The sequence below is a fragment of the Pinus tabuliformis genome, chromosome 1_2 (genome assembly GCF_031772625.1).
Source record: "Pinus tabuliformis cultivar Carrire ecotype Pingquan chromosome 1_2, CPIR1, whole genome shotgun sequence".
In the NCBI taxonomy this organism is placed as follows: Eukaryota; Viridiplantae; Streptophyta; class Pinopsida; order Pinales; family Pinaceae; genus Pinus; species Pinus tabuliformis.
Genome location: NC_142298.1, coordinates 726783233 through 726802205, shown reverse-complemented (window position 1 = coordinate 726802205; position 18973 = coordinate 726783233).

Sequence of the window (18973 nt, the reverse complement as noted above, 5' to 3'; positions counted from 1 at the left end):
TAGGTGTAGGGTTGTTTTCACTCCTTCCAAAGTTTTCCAAGTGTCTCGCCATTTGGCTGAGTGTACCATCATTCGAAGAGTTATCATCATTTCAGGTTCCAATGGGTCATTTTACACCTTGTTCGTGCTTCAGTTGTTCTTGGGTAAGCCTCATTTCCCTCTCCTAGGGTTTTGAAGGTAATTTCTCTTGGATGGTCAAATCATCAACAAAGCTTGTACTCTGATGTTCATACACCTTCCCCTATCCTTAATGTACCTTACTAAACACTTCCCATCACTGATATCCCTCAAATTCCTCATTTTCCCACAAACCCTAGTTTCTTGCTACAATTTGACAATTTTTTAGGCTAGGCCTGTGTTTTGCCATTTTGGACCCCTTTCCCTCACTCAATATTTGAAATTCAAATTTTCCCTATTTCTTAACATCCCTCCCTACTTCCCAAAATTTTCTCAAGAATTTAGAAGCCCCTTATCCCCTTCATTTCACTTCATTTCGACAAATCCCCTGTTCCACACATCGGTATATATTTTACTCCAATGATGTTTCTGAGAAATAAAAGATGAATTTGGAAAAAATGAGAGAGGTTTTTGTCCAAAATAGGCCAAGGAAGAAAATAAACTTCACTTTTTACACATGTGTCATGGTTTTAGAGAAATTTCAAAAATACAGTTGCCTTAGGAGAATTGATGCACCTCTGAAGTGACCTTGAGAAAATCAAGATTTCTCCTAGCTTGGTTGGCCAAATAACTTGCTTGATGAGTCAAATGATAACCAGAAAAAAATATATTTCCAATGAGCTATCATGAGCTTAATTTCAAGTTTTGGAAGACCTTCAAAATTTGACTGCAATAACACTCTGCCTTTAGGCAGCCTCATTTTTCACATTTTGACCAGTCCTGGCAGATCAAATTTTTGACAGGGAAAATGAACTCCAAATTTAAAAATTCGATTTGTTGAAAATTAGACTCAATAATATTTCCAACGAGCTATCTCACACCCAATTTGGACACCAGGAAGGCCTCCAAAACTAGTCTACAAAGAGGCGCTACGCACTTTTTCCTTAGCGTTATGCACCTGTTCCTTGGCACTACGCCCCTATTCCAAAAGCTAGAAACACTTCAAAACTCTTCCAAAATTCCTAAAAATAAAATTAAAGCTTGTTCCAAGTAAGTAAAACATTTATCCTTGTTCAGGGAAGTTGTGTTTGGTGCCTTGGATGTTTGTGGTTTCCTTTAAGAAAAACCGTAGCTAAATTGCTAACATTAACCCTAGCTAATTCTTAAATCCTCTTTTGCAAGTTTTTAAAGGGCATTGATATTCCTTTTCACCTCATAGATTTTCAGCTTGGAAAATCCCATGCCATCTGCCTAACATCATCAACATTCACTCCCTAAACCCCACTCCAATTTACCAAACCCTAGCCCTATAATTTATTCCCAAACCCTAACTCCCACTCCTATTCCTTCACTACATCCACTTCATTATCAAATCCCTCATTCCACATTCATAATATCATCCACTACCCTCATTCCCAAAATAAACCTTTCCTCCTAGCATTCACTTCCTTATACACACCACTCACCTCATACTTCAAAATCTCTTCATATTCATCTTCTTTCACTTCAAATTCATAAGCATGGAGACAGTTTCAGACTATGAGAGGGAAGAGAAAACTCTCAATGATTCTTCCAAAGAATCTCATGTAGCAAAAAGGCCACACAAAGTGGAAAATATCATCCAAAGGGACACTATCAGTTTCAAGAGTTGCTTGTTTGTCCTCTTGCTATATCTTGTTTTAGACATCATTCTTGCTATGAGCTTGCCCGATTGTTTGTCACTCATTTACATAATGGCAAAGTGAGCCTTGCTAGCGTCTCCTTCACCTTGTCACCTGCCACTATCTTAGAAACAACAGGCATTCCAAATGTTGGTGAACAGTGGAATAAAGGACATTATGTTGACAGTATAATGAAGAGGCTTAAGCCTAAGTTGAAAAAGGGCTTTAAGAAAGCAAGAAGAGCATGATAAAATCAAATATCTTGGCTAAAGCTTCATTTGCCTATCATAGCACCTAACATAGATCTCTCATGCCAAATTTTAAGAAATTTGGTAAAATTTTTGACATTTTTGAATTTTTCATCGAAAAAACAGGTTTTTTCGGCAGGTGCGTAGCGCCACCAGGTGCTCGCTTTTGATGGGGACCTCCATTTGAAGAAAACTTGGCATTTTTGGATTCCTTATGAAAAGTTATACATGATCATAAATGACTAGGAAATTTTGACAAGTTTTGGACCTCCAAAACGGCCAAAAACACCCAAAAAATGCCCTCTATGCCACTTTTTGGCCACACAGGTAGTAGTCTTGGGAGATTGCAAATTCTGAGAGGAAAATGGACTCCAAATCAAAACATTCAAGTTGTTACAGAAAGTAGACACATAGGGCTTTCGAACGAGCTATCCTGCACCTGATTTGGACCTCGGGAAGCCCTCCAAAAGTAGCTTGGAAAAAGCACTACACACAGAAAAAATGGCGCTACGCATAGGATGAAAAAGTGCCAATTTTGCTCAAAAACTCTATTTTTCGCCTAGTATTCCTCTAGTTTGACTTTTTCTCTCTTATGTTCAAATTCATGATTTGACATGATGTAAATTGATGTACTATGATGTAAGAATGATAAAACTTGACTTGATAAGGTAGATACATCAGTTGTAGGTGGTTTAGAGTTGAATGAATCAATTTCCTAGGTTTTAGAGGCAAGTTGTTCCACTACCTATTTTTGTGTTCCTGGTTTACATATGGTTGAAACCAACCCTCTTCTCATGGATTAAACCCCTTATGGATAGCACAGGTGGTTTGGAGGTCTATATCATGTGTTTTTTCAGTCGTTTGAAAAGGTTGGACTCTTGTGAATGCTTTGAGCATTATTGTACATCATCTCTGCATTTTGGCAAGGAAATATACCAGGGTTTGTAGCATTTTATGGAATTCTTGTGGCAAGGTGACTTAGTATTGTTTTTCCTTCTGTGATTCAAGTTATGATGTGTTTATGTGTGCCATTATCTCTCTCTTTTCAGCTTAACTAAATGAATCAAGTATAAAGGTGGAAATCATTAATGTTGCAGTGCTCTACCTTAGCATTTCATTAGTTTTACATATTTTCTACTCTTTGAAGAGGACTCATGAAACATTCATGCCCTCTCCAACTCCTCACCAATCTCAAGACTCACCATTACACCTAGTTCAATGTACTAAAGCACTTTCCTACCTCACCCCACGAAAACCTCTGCAAGACTGAGTTCATTCCCCAGACGTAAAATTGCCTTTCACATTTGATCCAGCAATCAACCATTAAATTCAATCAAAATCCTCTGAGCATATACCTAGCCTAAAATTAGTCTTTACATCAATCATTTAAGCATCATTTTCTATATTTTCTTGAGATTGACAAGGAGAGAGCCCTCTCCTGACCTGGTAGGGCTAGCTACTAGGTTAAGCATGGTTTGATGTTACCCTAGACCTATCTTTCTCAGTTTGAGGTAGATTTAGGCCCTAACAGAATGGATGGGGAAATGTTGTTTTGACTGCAACGTACAAGGGTGAAAGACAGGGCATTGATTTGATACAAAGTACAAAAGGACAACAATATGCAAGAAAAAGATGCTTTGCTGATGATATTCCTGCTGAAAATGATATGATTGATTAACTCATGCATAAAGGTTCAAGGTAGGGAGAAATTAGGGAAATAATTCGTATGATAAAAAGAAAAGTAAGAAGAGTGTATTATAATAATTATTGATGTTGAAAATATAACTTCAATACGATAACCAGAGCTTTTGTTGCCAGCAGGCATCCATAGCCTTGATAGAGTTTCTTTTTAACCCATATGAGCCAGGATCCTCAATTTATAGTTGGAGAATTCCATTGTTGTTTCTACAGAAGAGATCAGTGTACTGGCATGGTAACCAGATGACAACAATGCCATTCAGTGGGAAGTAGAAAAAGTGATCAGGCCGGCTCATGATGAGACCTCCTATTCCAAGGATATTTTAGCCATCCAATGGATCATAACCCAGGTGTGGTGGCCATAGTGGGAATGCCACGTTGCTACATCCTTATGCACATGGTAGGCTGGCTCTTAATGAGACCCCTTATCCTCTATTTGTAGGCAAAATTTTGTTGTTATTACACATTTTTATAATAAATAGAGGGAGGCTTAGTACTCCTTAAGAGCAGGGATGGTGGAAGAAGTTGAACATGTCAATAGAAAAAATATACCCATAATCTCGCTTATAATAGACAGAGAGGATTATAACTAGGAGGGGTGGAACCAGCATGGTAAAGATGATCAATCAGTATCATATACAACAGAAATCAATACAGTAAAGTAATATATAAATAATTGTGTCCCCCCTTTAAAAAAAAAGAAATCTATCATCAAGAAGCCATCATATTAAAGATCATAACATTAAGGGTATTCACTTGCTTTAATAGAATCCATAATTCTTGTCCTTGTAAAAGTATTGTACTTCATGCCATGAAACGAAAAAATGGGGCTAAGATGAGCTAGGAATAATCCTGCGAGTGTTGTTCAACATCATAATAATGCAAGGAAAAGTGTGTTGTTTATAAAATACACGACTTCAAGAAGAAAAAATGTTGTTCCAAAGAAGGAACAAAAAAAAACTCTAAGAGAAAAAGGTGGTATTTGAACAGCGAACAACAAAAAGTGGTGTTCCAAAGTTGGAACAACAAACATGCAAAAAGTGTTGTTTCGATGTTGGAACAACAAAGAAAGCAGAAAGTGTTGTTCCAAAGTGGGAACAACAAAAATGAAAAAGTGTTGTTCCGAAGTGGGAACAACAAAAACAAAAAGTGTTGTTCTGAAGTGGGAATAACGAAAACAAAAGGTGTTGTTCTGAAGTGGGAACAACAAAAACAAAAAGTGATGTTCTAATGTGGGAACAACGAAAACAAAAAGTGTTGTTCCGAAGTGGGAACAAAGATAACAAAAAGTGTTGTTCCAAAGTGGTAACAGCAAAAACAAAAAGTATTGTTCCAAAGTGGGAACAACGAAAACAAAAAGTGTTGTTCCAAAGTGGGAACGACGAAAACAAAAAGTGTTGTTCCGAAGTGGGAACAATGAAAACAAAACGTGTTGTTCCGAAGTGGGAAAAAAAAAGTAAAATTTGTTGTTCCGAAGTGGGAACAACAAAAACAAAAGGTGTTGTTCCGAAGTGGGAAAAACAAAAACAAAAAGTGATGTTCTGAAGTGGGAACAACAAAAACAAAAAGTGTTGTTCTGAAGTAGGAATTGCAAAAACACGAAGTGTTGTTCCGAAGTGGAAACAACAAAAACAAAAAGTATTTTTCTGCAATGGGAATAACGGAAACAAAAAGTGTTGTTCTGAAGTGGGAACAACATAAACAACAAAATTTTGTTCCAAAGTGGGAACATCAAACAAACAAAAAACACAGAATATCAAATCAGCAACCATATTTACAGTTTTTACAAAAGAAATAAATTTTTACAACAATGAAGTTGCCGAAGGATTGCCTTCTGCAGCTAGAATTTGCATGGTGGAGTCCTCGCGTATTTGTTGGTAAAAGGATTCTCTTGAAAGTGGTTTTTGGTAGAGGCACACCCGATGCTCATTTGCTTTAAAGGAAAAAACAAACCCATCAATGGTGGCCAATGTAAGAGTGCCATTGTCATGTACTTCCTTTATTTCATAAGGGCCTAACCATCTAGTCTGCAATTTACCAGGGAAGTCTTGAAAACTGGAATCGTAAAGAAGTGCCGAGTCACCCTCATGAAATGTCTTTTTCTTAATCATGGAATCATCATAAACAAGTGCCCAGTCACCCTCATGAAATGTCTTTTTATTAATTATGGAATCATACCACTTGGCTCTTTTTCATTGAATGCGTGCAGTATGTTGTAGAGCCAATAGGCGAATTTCATCTAATTCATTTATTTGTTGTAGTCTATTAATCTAGGCTTCCATTAAATCCAGTCCCACTTCCTGGGCTATCCTTAGTGTTTGTATCTCAAATTCTATGGGGAAAATGGGTTCCTTACCAAATACCAGCTGATATGGAGAGTATCCAGTTGTGTTCCTCCAAGTCGTGCGATATGCCCACAAGGCCTTTGGAAATCGAGTCACCCAGTCTCGTCTATGCGATGAGACTGTCTTCATTATAATAGCTTCAATTACTTTGTTGGTACTCTCCACCTGCCCGTTCGCCTGTGGGTGATACAGAGAGGTAATTTTGTGGATAATGTGATGATTCTTCAATGTAGCATCAATCTTGTGGCCTAAAAACTGTGACCCCCCATCAATAATTACTTCTCTGGGTAAGCCATATCACACAAAAATTTTGAAAAGAAAATTAATCACTGTTTCCTCTATTGCTCTTGGTAATGCTACTACCTCCACCCATTTAGTCATGTATTTTGTTGCAACCAATATATATGATTTATGAGGGGGATGGTGGGTTGATTGACCCGTTGAAATCTAATGCCCATTGCTCAAAGGGTTCTATCACAAGTTGTGGATGCAGGGGCATCTCATCAGATTGGCTAGGGCAGCCCATCCTTTGGCAACTTTTGCATGCCTGGACAAATTTCTTAGCATCCTTAAAATCGTGGGCTGGTAGTAGCCCATTTGCAAAATTTTATGTCCAGTTCTGCGGTCTGAAAAATGTCCACCGCAAGTTCCATCATGGCAGGCTTTTAAGAAATCATAAATGTTGTCTTCCCTGATACACTTGTGGATGTGCATATCGGCCCATGTGTGAAAAAGGTATCCTCCGATCGAGGAGAACCGAGTGCCGCACTGCACTACTAATTTCCTTTCTCTGGGTGTCAGATGTTTGGGAAGTTTTCGCACTGCAAAATAATGCGCCACATCTACGTACCATGGTGTTTTTACAGCCACAACAAATAGGTGTTCATCCAGGAACTAGTCTTCTACTGCTATTGCATCGTCTGTTCTTGCCACTCGGGAGAGGAAATCTGCGACAAGGTTTTCCCTCCCTAGTCAATCCTTTATAGTTATGTCAAATTCCTACAAAATTATTAACCAATGTGTCACTCTTCCATTCGTAATGAGTTTATTAGCTAAATATTTGATAACGGAGTGATCCGTATACAGAACTACAAGGTATCTAGTTATATAGTGTCTGAATTTGTTAATAACATAAATAACAGCTAGAAATTCTTTCTCTGTTACTGTGTAATTCAACTCAACATGAGTTAATTTTTTTCTAATGTAATATATAGCGTAGGGTTTCTTGTCTTCTTCTTGTCCAAGAATTGCTCCAATGGCTGAATCTGACGCATTTGATGAAATCTGGAATGGTATATCCATGGGGCCTAGTAATACTGGTGCTATTGATAATAGTCGTTTCAACTCTATAAAGGCAATGTCACATTTGTCAGTCCATATAAAATCAATATTTCTTGTTAAGGCATATAATGGTGCAGCAATATATGAGAATTTCTTTATAAGTTTATGATAATATCCTGCAAATCCCAGAAAACTACATACCTTTCTTTGAGTGCAAGGAGTATCTAATAAGATGATTACCTGTATTTTTGTTGGATCTACCTGAATTCCAGTTTCTGAAATGAAATGACTGAGCATCAGGTCCTCTGTGATCATCATATGGCACTTCTCATGGCTTAAGCATAGTCTAATAGCAATACACTGCTCGAGGACTTTCTCCAATGTCTGTAATGCCTATTCAAAGTCATCTCCATAGGGTGTGAAATCGTCCATGTACACTTCCAATCCTTCATTTATCAAGTCTGTAAAAATACTGAGTATGGCTCTTTGGAATGTAGCAAGTGCATTGCATAATCGAAAAGGTAATACCCTATAAGAAAATGTTCCCCACAAGCAGGTAAAAGTAATTTTATCCTGGTCTTCAGGGGCAATCTGAATTTGGTTTTAGCCATTGAAGCCATCCAGGAAAGAGAAGAATTTCTTCCCTGCCAGTGTATCTAGGAGCTAATCAATGAATGGAAGGGGAAAATGGTATTTTTGCATTTCCTTGTTGATTTGTCTATATTCAACGCATATCCGCCACTTCCCATTCTTTTTGGGGACCACAACTAATGGAGAAACCCATTTATTGTCAGATATAGGATAGATAAAATTCACATCTAATAGTTTTTGAAGTTCTTCTTTAACAATATACTTTAAGTGAGGATTTAATCTACGTTGAGAATGTCGAATGGGTCTTGCATCTTTTTAAGTGTAAATGTGGTGCATGCATAGCTAAGGGTCAATCCCTTTCATGTCTGGGTAATCCCAAGCAAAAGCCCCTTTATATTTCCTAAGGACTTGAATAAGTTTCTATTGCTGGTCATCACTCAGATTACTGTTAATGTTCAAGATCTTCCCTGGCTCGATTTCTATAGGTTTTCTATTAAAGACAGTGGTTGTTGGTGTTGGTTGGTCATTGATATCTCTCAGGGAATCTTCTTCAATTTCATTGTCAAGGATTTCTTTAATCATGTGACATTTCAAACTAGACACTATAGTAGGGTGATTGATAAAATTATTAATGACATCATCTTCTGTTTGTTTTTAAATTCAAGGGCATCTACCACAGTCAATGGTGACCGAATATTTTCTGTTAAATATGTTATAGGTTGCTTCCTAGTTTTTACAATGGTTAGGCTTCGCTGAGTAGGAGGGTATAAGGCTAAATTTTTCACATCATTCTCTCCAGTTATGGTCATACTGCCTTTCTGACAACTGATATAAGCATTAGCGGTTGCTAGACAAGGCCTTCCTAAAATTAATGGATTTCCATCTAGCCGGTTCCTAGGGTTAATAATAAAAAAAATCTACCAGATATTCCCAAGTGTCTACAGAAACCATCACATCCAGTAATGTTCCTTATGGCCTAATGACTGAGTGGTCAACAAGTTCCAGCAAGGTAGTTGTTGGTTCCAAGGCTGTGATGCCAAGCATTTCACAAGTTGTTGTTGTGAGAATGTTAATGGCTACCCCTAAATCAACTAAAGCAATGGGAAAAGAAAGGCCATTTATCTGTACTGTGACAATGGGGTTTCCCGATTCTTTATATTTTACAGGTGTCTCTTTGCCTAGTAATAAATTAGACAATATCCCGACAACACGAAAAATTGGGGTTATTTTTGTTTTCCTCACTGACTTCTTTATACACAATTATTTAATAGTTTTGGAATATATTGGAATGTCTTGAATAGCCTGGAGGAGGGGTATTTTTATATAGATATTCTTGAGTTCACCCAAAAGATCAAAGTCGGGGTATTCAATTGGGCATGGTATCATCAATCTTTCTAAGAATGGTGGGGAAGTAGTTATGATCTGTTTGAGAGTTTTCTTCCTGACTGTATCTTCCCCTTGTTGATCATCTACATTCAAAGACTTATTTGGGTGCATTTCTTCAGGTTGCAAATTTTTATCCTCGTCTGGAGCGATTATGCATCTAGATCTTAACTTGAGCTCATTAGACTCTCTCAACTCAGCTTCAGGGTCTAGACCCTCAATGATTTGTACTAACTGGATTGGTCTGTTGTTGGGATTTGGGTTGGGTTGGGCTGGGAGTTGCAGTCATATATTAGATTGAGGATTTTGCTGCAACATGTAAGGTGTTGGTAAAGTTGGTTGAGACAGAGGAACTATCCCCATAGGCTGGTTCATGGATCTTTGCCAGTTTGATTGCCAATTCTGATTTTGTGAGGTGGAAGGGGACTATTGAGATGAACAGGGATTGTTTTGCCAGAATGGTGGAGGGTAAGAGGGATTTGGCCAGTTATTTTTTGGATTTGACTGGTTGGGCCACGGTGGCATAGAAAATGTTTGAGGTGGCCAAGTAGAAAAAGGTGGCTGGTTCTGCCATGCTGCCCCTGAATATTGCTGAGAATTATATTGTGAGGGAGGAAAGAATGAATATGGATCGGTAGGCATACCTGTCTGACGTGCTTTCCATTGACGACATTGGTTCAACAGATATACTGGTTCCACTTCTCTTCTACTTCCTTGAAGACTGCTTTTAATCCTGGGAGCAATGGGAAACTTTCTATGGCATGCTCCTTAGTGCATATGGCACATGCTTGTATCATATCTAGTGGGCATTCTTTATGAATGCGTTCGTTTTTGCAACGGGGATAGGAAATAGCTAGGTTCTATTATGCTTTGGCCTGCTTTTGTTTAGCTTGCATGATATCCAATTGTTTCGTCAAGGTCCCCAGGATATCAATCTTGAAATCTTCCAATAGATTGTCGATTTCGACTCTTGTAATGTTTCGTAAATATGAACAATTTTGTTTGAATTGGGGCTTCTGTGATCCATAACAATTATAAGAAGAAATTTCGGCGTAAATCACATTCAGAAAATCATTGTTGATGCGTTTCAAAGAAACCAATGTGGTTCATCGTCAGGACAAGTTGACAAGTTGACGATGAACCACACTAGTTGGTTCGAAACGTGTCGACAATGATTTTCTCAATGTGATTTACGCCAAAATTTCTTCTTATAATGAAAAATTTTGTTACAATTCATTTGTTGAAGTATGAATTAGTTTACCATAAGTAGACTATCATCTAAAAGTCTTTTTGATTAGTTATTCACTAGTTTTCTTATGTGAGAAAACATGTGAATAACTCAAAACCTAAAAGCATTTGATACGAGTGAAAGTTCTCCACCTTAAAAATTATTAAAAATATATTTCAGGTGGTTAGGTTTTGTCAACATACAAATGATGTTATAGTTTCATGTTACCATCTTAGACATTAAGAGAAGATACATGAATCACATTTAATATTATAAATTTATTTTTATTTAAAAATAAATAAACAATTAAATAATTATTCAAATAAATGATTAAGCATATAATTAAATTCAATTTATTAATAATATGATTAAATTGGTCCATTTTTTTTAATTAATTTGATTGGAATTTTAGATTTATGGAAATTTCTACATTTGTATGATTAATTTATGACAATTAAAAAAATTGTTATTGTAATATTGTATCATTGATTTATGAAAATAATAAAAGCAATATTATAATATTGCATCACGACAAGACATTTTATAATTTTGTTTGTTTTCTCTGCCAGCATAATTATTGCAGGGCTTGTTATAGAGTATTGGTTATTAGTTTTTTTCATTTTTATAAAAAAAAAATGAAAAAAGAATAGTTTTAACTTTTTAGAGATTGCAAAAATATTTTATATAAATAATATGTCGTAATTAGAGAATGTAATTTTGACATCCTAAAAACTAAATTAAATAAGATATAGTTGAGTTTGCATTGATATTCTAAATTATTTTTAATATAGAAATAATTATTATGATTTGTGATTGAAATAATTAAAAAATGTAATATCTATATATATATATATATATATATCTATATCTCTCTCTCTCTCTCTCTCTCTCTCTCTCTATATATATATATATATATATATATATATATCATTTCACTTAATAAATTATTATACCTAATAAAATCAACCTATTTCAAAGCAAAATCCAAAGAAAACTAACCAAGTCGGTTAGTAACAAAATGTGGAAATGACCTGTAAAAGGCGTTTAGTTGATTATTAGCCCATGCCACCATTTTTTGAGCTTGATTTGTTTATACATGATCCATCAATGAGCAAAAACATTGACTCCTACAGTATGTGTTGGAGAGGGAATATGATTATCTATCTAACTACGTTGTAGTAGAGTCAAATCAATTATCGATGGGTTGAGCCTACTCCTACCAAGCAACAAAGCAACTTGATAGTAGAGTCAAATCAACTATCGATGGGTTGAGCCTATTCATACCAAGCAACAAAGAAACTTGACAGTAGATTCGAATCAACTATCGATGGGTTGAGCCTATTTGTACCAAGCAACAAAGAAACTTGACAACCTAACATAAATGAATGACACATATTTTAAAGCATTTTTTTTAAACATTGTGCAATAACATGTTGAGCCTTAAACCTAATCAAATTAATAATAAATATATTAATTTATTTTTAAAAAATAATAAATTTCAGTTTTTAAAGTTGAACTTTAAAATAATTCTTGGTCCAACCTGTCATGTGGAAAGAGTCAATTTTGTGGACAAAATCGACCTCCCTAGAAGCTAAGGCTTTCTAGTGACAAACAAGACAATCAAGCACTATCTTTCCCTAAATATGCATTTAAAATACAAGCAACCAGGTGTTTAAAGCATACCTTTAGTCCAACGTTGTTTGTAGCAGTCCAACCTCTCCGATCCAGATGAGCTCCTCCTTCTCTTTGAAACCTGCATTCACTAACAAGCAAATGATTACATAGCACCTGAATAACTCATAAAATAAAACATATTCATTACAAAGACCAAGGAGTATATGAAACAAATTATATATAACAACTTGTTGAGAAAAATGAACTTAATTGCATTAATTGGAAACAAAAGAAACCATTACAACCAGTGCCTTGGTGTTGTGCAGGTCCCTCCCAGGGTCCAGCAATACTTCTCCTTTACTTTGATCAGCTCACCCACTTCCAAATGAAGCTAAGAAAGGATGGGAATCTCTCCTCTCAAGCTCTATAAGGGAGTCCTAATTTCAGCAGCATCTACCCTTAGGAATGTTCAGCTTTCAACGTCCCCTCCCTCTGGCCCAATGCCTGTATTTATAATGCTTTGGAGGAAGTTAATCAGGTCCACCATCAATGGGATAAGCCCCTCTTTCAATGGGATAGGTCCCCTCTTGATGGGATAAGTTCCTCTTTCATAGGGATACATGAACCATCTGGAGGCGCTCAATACACGTCAAACCATCTTCTAGAATGCTCTAGATTCGACCACAAGTAACTTTTTTGAAGTAAAACTCGTGCCTTTTGACCTTTACAGGAGTACGCACCCACCCCTTTACAGACAGAGCATAGAAGTACGCAGGTATTGTGAACTTGAGGTGCGTACACGCAGGTAAGGTTAAGAGAAACTGCATAACCAGAGTTAATTGACTTTTTAAGGACTTTCTCTCTTTCTTGGAGTTTGACATGAGGAGCATAGGTATAAGACTTGCCAAGGAGGACAGTATGACAGTTGATGGAGCCATACCGACTGTAAATAGTCATGTTGACAAATTTTAGTGTAACAGATTGCCCCCTAAAGTGCGAAGCCTATAGTAGATTAGGGTTTCATATCATCTAGGAAGGGTGAAGTACTTTATCATTTCAAGGATTATCTTGTGGAGAGCCCAGTTGGAACCTGCAAATATTCAACACAAAATACATATATAAGATCATATCATCGCTGAGGTAGGCATTCCCATACTCAGATTGAAAACTTTAACTAACAAACTAACTACTGCTCTAATATAGGAATGATTTCGCAGTACATCATAATCTTAGACTCATGTAGACACAGTATGGACGCAACCATCTGTTTATGATTAGTCTACTATATAATGAATACAAAACTCCTCGCGGCTTGGATGGTGGAAACTAGATCGAGGGTCTTCATTTCTACTTCTCGAAATAGTATGATTCTATCCATGCGAATAAATGAGTTGATGTCGAACATGGTAGAAACCACTTGATTACCAGTTGATGATGTAAACTGTTAACAAGTGTGAGAGAGACCACCAATGATGTCAATGGTTCTCAAAGTACCCAGTACAATCCATGAGATGTGAATGAATGTGTTGATGTCGAACATGTCACGGAATCCTTCGATCGAAATTCAATGATGTAAACTGTCGTCAAAGGCGAGAAACCTGCCATTGATGCATGCAGATTTCAAGGTACTGACGATTTCTAGGTCATCTTTCTAGATAATGTGCTGATGTCGATAGAAAGCGACCTGTTGCAGGCAAGCCCACAACACGAAATCATAGATCAAGTTGAAGAAATATAGTTGTAAGGACTGACTCAGGGATGGTCAAAATGGATGACAGGTATTTTGCAGATGAATGGTTTATTTGCAGTGACCTCTTGAACACATAACGACAGGACAGATGGCTTGGTGACAATTGACCCAAAGTTAATACCTGGAACCGGCTGAAGATTTTCAATGTGGTTTGATCAACTATTAGGCAAAGGATTTTCCAACCCAGGTGAATGAAAAAGTGTCGTGTTCAAGAGTGGTGATAAGGTTTCTTCTAAGACAAAGGATAACAAATAGGCTCATTTTTCTCTCTTTTCCCCCACCATTTTTGGCAAGTACCTCTTTATTTTTTACAAGCTTGAGGAGGATAACATATGCTTGATTATAAGCTCATCCTTCGGATGAGTCCAACTTAGTTTAGATTCGAACCCTAAGAAGGAGTAGTCCGTTCCTGTTTGTAATCAAACAGGTCCTTTACTGTGAAATTTTAATGAGTCCAGTATAGGAGAAACTCGGCGTTTTTCAATTTTAGAGAGTTTGAAAAAAATTAAGAAGACTCCAGGGTTGACCTTTTTCATAAATTTGTGTCTCCCAAGCCCGAAAAAGTATAAAATAATACTTGAGAGAACCGCTTGATCTTTACGACCAAGGAGTACTTTCATGATTAGTGTCTTTGACCTGAAAAGTAAAAAGCGATCAAGGACACGTCGTTTTATTTCCAATATCAAATTTGAAATGACAAAAATCCGGCAATCTTTTCCTGTTTTTACGGTCAGAAAAGGGCTATAAGAGGACCGTCTTTTAATTCCATTTTAACGAGTGTAAAAGAAACGCTCGGCTATCTTTTCATGTTTTAGGAGTCAAAAAAGGGCTTAAGATGACTCTGATGTTTTTATTTGTAAAAAATGACAATTTTCCCTGAAAATCCTTTATCCTGCACAAAAACCAACACATTACTCATACCTATTTAAAGATAGATAAAAATACTTTGAAAAATACCTTTTCATGGTGAAAAATAAACAAATTTACCATTTATTTACCCAAAAAACCTATAAAAATGGCTTTTACCAATTCATTTTTACCATTTTACTGTTGAGGAGAGAAAAAGGGCTTTTGGCAAGAAACTTCCTGTGGACATTACGGAGAATCCGACCGTCGAAATAGAATTCCGTCTCTTTCAGGTATTCTACAACATCCTCTTCTTCATTTTCATCCATTTAGAATTTGCTTTTAGGCCATAGATGTCATTTTTTGGAGGCTTTGGGGTTTCAAGATCCGCCTTTCGGGGTACGCAGGTGCCACACTAGGGACCTGCGTACCCCGACATTTTCTCAGTTGGGAAAATGTCGAGCGTACACACCTTGTCTTAAAGGAACCCGCGTACCCACACTCTGTTCCTAAAGGCGGGGTGCATACTCTGCGCAAAGGGTTTACAAACCCCAAATTCTCCAAATTGGACCAACAATTTTTAATTTCATGGATTTTAATGGATGTTTTCTGGTGTGTAGATTGTCCACCATGCTTGATTGGTATGAGAGAGAGCACGAAGATGTTGATTTGGCTGCCATTAATCATCAACCATCCATTGATGCTTCGAAGGCATGCGGCCTTTACAAATACTGGGCCATACCTGGCATGAGGGCCCAGGTGCGCTTCCTAGAGTGGCTGGTAGAGAGATGGAACGTTCAGGACCAGTGTTTTTACATTAGAGGGCACCAGCTCGAGATAGAGCCCTCAGATATCTACTTCCTCACTGGTTTGCCCAAGAGAGGCGAACACTTGACTCTGTTCGGGACTAGGCCAGGTGGCCAGTCCATCGCTAGTCTCTGACTAGAGTGGTGTAACGCTCAATCTCAGGAGAAGGGGATAGAGATCAAAACTATATCCCGACCTGAACTTATGGTGATTGCTTTTACAGTTACCAGACTTTGCGGGGCTTCCACTTTACACATTGCCACTGGATCCCAGATGCAGATGGCGATTGATTGCTATCGAGGCACCATTTTCAACTGGTGTGATGCTGTGTTGGCCAATTTGAAGGGCCAACTGACTAGAACCAAAAACGAACAGCTAAAGACTTTTGGTTATGGGTCTTTAGTTGTGAGTTTTGCCTTAGAGAGGGTTCCGATGCTGATCCCACAGCAGCTCACTGTTGAGGTTGGGCCTCCCCGAGAGCCTAAATTGATGCGATGGGTTGCGGTTGTGGCCCGTCATCCTGATGAGGGAACGGAGGTTGTCCGATTTACTCCGAAGTACTTTCACTGGTTGGAGGACCAGGTCTTTTCTCTACAGGATTTTCCTTATGCTGGAGTTGATTTTCGTGGAGATCCGGACATGGTTCTTCCACCAGGAGAACAATGGGATGACACAGGTAATTCATTTTTCACAAGTTTTTAAATTATCTACTTTTTTTGTTTTTTATATCGTCTCAAAAATGACAGTAATAATTTTCAAAATGCAGATGTAGGCCCATGTCGTCCAGCCAATCTCCGGCCTTTTGAGAGGAGATTACTAGTTGCAGCGGCACCGGCCCCACGGGACGAGGCCATAGAGACCCTAGCTGAGTTGGAACAAGACCTAGAGCATCTTACAACAGATATACCAGAGACTACTATAGATGATATTCCTATCAGGCTTCAGCGCTATGTAGTCGCAGTCCCAGGACCTTTTAGGAGGTTCTTATGTAGGGTAGCCCGTGCAGTGGTGTCGTATAGAGAGCATCACCAGTGATTAGATGGTCGCTTTGTAGACACATGTGACATTTTGGTTTTTTGTACTTATCATTTTTGCCGATCATAAGGTGTTTTTCAACCTATGATCGAAGACGATGTATTTTTTGACACACTCCTATATATATATATATATCATTATTACCGGCTTATCTTGTTAAACATGTGTGATGAAATGTTTTTAAATTTACATGTATGATTATTGCAAATGTCTGTTTAACATTCAAGAAGAAATTGCATCTGCTAATGTATTTAAAGACCTTGGAATATGCTGATATTCAATGTAATCAAATTCACGTTCCAAGAGACGCACTCTCAAAAATAACCTTGATAACACTGGATTTCTAATGGCATACACTTTATTAAGCTATAATACAACGAGTTCAGAATCTAACCTCACTATCAAACTCTGAATCCCAAATAAAATAGACAGACAATAACTCAATCATTGCACTGTACTCAGCAATGTTGTTTGTTGTTTGACCGAGGCTCACCCCATGCATAGAAACTAACTCGTCAGAGGGCGAATAGATAACCCAAGCTGCGGAAGAGATATTTCGTGTACTACGACAAGCACCATTAGCGAATCCAATTAATGTTTGGAGAGGCAGCGACATCTGCAATATCAAGAGTAAAACCAAGATAAGCAGAATAACGACGAAAAACACACTTTCTAAACCAAGCACACTATCTAAACTAACAAACACACCAGCTAGAAAGAAAAACCTAACCTAACTAAAATCTCCATACCCATCATTTAAGCATAATACCTCTTTAGGTAAAGTCCATTTCTGGGTTTACCCAAAGAGTCCCCGTCAAAGTCTACCAGCTCATAGGCCCCTTTTGCTAGCTTTCACTTGACAATGTAGGGCCCATGCCACATAGGAATGAATTTTCCAGCACCTAATTTATCATTAGCTTGATCATGTAATAGTACTAGGTCTCCTTCCGAAAAATTTCGAGGGGTCACATTTCGATCATACTGAGCTTTCATACGTTTTGCATGAGTCTCGATCGCCAATGCAGCATCACGTCGAGTCTCATCTAATTGAGCTAAGTATAATAAACGATTCTCCTCTTCGGAAGTAGCTGGAAGTAATTTGATGGCCATTTGCAGTGACGAGATTTCCCATTCAATGGGCAGCACAACTTCCAAACCATAAACTAGTTGGAAAGGAGTGAACCCTGTTGATGTTTTCACTGAGGTTCTGTACGCCTAAAGCGCGAAATAAAATGTTGTGCCAATTCGACCGATGAATACCAATGATTCGTCGGATCATGATAACTAAAACTTTGTTGATGGACTCAACCAGACCATTCGCTTATGGATAATAAGGAGTTGAGCTATCGTGATGCAAACCAAGCTGGCCTGTAAGTTCTGTCATCATAACGTTTCGAAAATGGTGCCCATGGTCAGTGATTATCGCTTGTGGGACACCAAACCTAGCAATAATGTGATTGAATACGAAAATTGCAGCTGTCTTGCCGTTTGCCTCGAATCTAGGCATCGCCTCGGCCCACTTAGTAAAATAATATATCGCAAGGATGATATACGCATGCCCCCCGGCCGAGTGAGGGTTACATGTAATAAAATCGATACCCCATTTGGCAAAAGGACCAACGGCAATTATAGGGTGGAGAGGAGCAGGTGGAGCGCGCATCTTGCGATCAAACACTTGACAGTTGTGGCATTTCCGGACCGCAGTAATACAGTCTTTAAACAAGGACGCCAGAAGTATCTAGTGTGCAATATCTTTTGGGCTGTGGCATACCCAGACATATGACTGCCACACGCTACAGAGTGACAGTCATTTAGAACCCTTTCAGCTTTCTCGTGAGGTAAACAACGTCGAAAAACCAAGTCCGCCCCACGGCGATAAATAGTATCTCCAATAATTTTGTATTGTTGGTGTTGGCATTATGTTTCTGGTATGGCTATATGTTACAAATGTTGTACTTGATGGCAACTCCCGTGGCAAGGCTCTCAATTTGCTGAAAATTAAGAAGGATGCAGGAAATCAGTTCAGAAGGTGCGTACCCGCAGGTACACCATGCAGGGACTGCGTCCAGACACGCAGGCCAGCCGTTCAGGAGGTGCGTCCCCCCAGTGCACACATTTCAAGGCAGAGAAAAGCACACGTGGGGTTTCTTATGTTTTACTCTTGGTATTTAGCCGACGGTATTGGGTTATTATGGTGTCGGCTCGTGGTATTGTTCCATGATTTTAGGAGGAGCTTGCCTATATAAAGCAAAGGAGATCACTTGACTAAGCATCTTTTGCAATTGAATATCTTTAGATCTGAAATATTGGGTTATGGTCTAAAAAGCTTGATCTATATGAAAGGGAAGTTGAAGGCGAATCTGTGAAGG